The sequence below is a fragment of the Cynoglossus semilaevis genome, chromosome 15 (assembly GCF_000523025.1).
Source record: "Cynoglossus semilaevis isolate Cse_v1.0 chromosome 15, Cse_v1.0, whole genome shotgun sequence".
In the NCBI taxonomy this organism is placed as follows: Eukaryota; Metazoa; Chordata; class Actinopteri; order Pleuronectiformes; family Cynoglossidae; genus Cynoglossus; species Cynoglossus semilaevis.
The window spans coordinates 19,321,577-19,321,874 of record NC_024321.1 but is presented as its reverse complement, the minus strand read 5'-3'; the positions used below and the strand labels follow the sequence as shown (position 1 = coordinate 19,321,874).

Here is a 298-nt window from a genome sequence, read left to right as displayed (position 1 = left end):
GGGGTGGGGGGGGCGCGGCGGCGGGAGAGAGAGAGAGGGAGAGAGAGACTGATTCAACACTTTCATTTTTCAGTCCTCAAATGGACGTCAGAAACGTTCAGCTCTGACTGTGGAGTCAGAATAAAACATTTCTTTTTTTTTTTTAAAGAAAATGTAATATTTAAAAAAACCAGTTCAACAGTGAAGTCATCGTCACGAACCTCGACATCATTAATCAGTAAAACAGATACAAAGGTCACGACTTCATGATGACAAAAACACCAGACATTTCCACTGAGTTTTCTTTCTTATTTGTTCA

The 298-nt window shown here is 40.3% G+C and overlaps 1 protein-coding gene across 4 annotated transcripts in view; it reads right to left on the bottom strand.

Moving 5' to 3' along the window:
* gria1a (glutamate receptor, ionotropic, AMPA 1a) overlaps positions 1-298 on the bottom strand; it is a 44,660-nt gene that overhangs the window by 9,779 nt on the left and 34,583 nt on the right. The gene's annotated exons all lie outside the window — the stretch shown is intronic.